Below are 394 nucleotides of genomic sequence, written 5' to 3'. Positions count from 1 at the left end.
GCCTACTTAGTTGCTGCACTGTGCGAGATTTGGTTAAAGGGAAGCCATAATGTCAGCTCAGAGCTATCTATGATCAAGAAATATAGATTTCATTGGTAACTATCTTATTCTTGCAATTTGTATACAAAAAATTGTTATGCACTTGCTTGATTTTATCCTGGTCTTTGACAGGGTGGTGGCATTTGTTATTACAACAATATATTTGTCCTTGTTATATGGCTTATATGTGCCGGACTGGGAATATCAGATTTCAAGAGAAGACCAAGGATCATCAACATTCTTGGTTAGATAGTGTTTCTTCCTTCTACACAACCTTCCTCTTACATATTCTTTACCGCTCTTTTTATCATTGACGATCCTTAAAACTGTTTAGAATCTGAAAGTGAAATGTGGG

General features: G+C 36.0%; 1 long non-coding RNA gene across 1 annotated transcript; it reads left to right on the top strand.

Moving 5' to 3' along the window:
* The first annotated feature begins 7 nt into the window (after positions 1-7).
* On the top strand, positions 8-394 carry LOC104775205. The gene is made up of 3 exons (XR_765759.2): positions 8-95; positions 172-283; positions 374-394. It is a non-coding gene; the product is annotated as an uncharacterized LOC104775205 (long non-coding RNA).

Source organism: Camelina sativa, unplaced genomic scaffold (assembly GCF_000633955.1).
Source record: "Camelina sativa cultivar DH55 unplaced genomic scaffold, Cs unpScaffold10096, whole genome shotgun sequence".
Taxonomy (NCBI): domain Eukaryota; kingdom Viridiplantae; phylum Streptophyta; class Magnoliopsida; order Brassicales; family Brassicaceae; genus Camelina; species Camelina sativa.
This window is presented reverse-complemented; position numbering and strand designations above follow the sequence as displayed.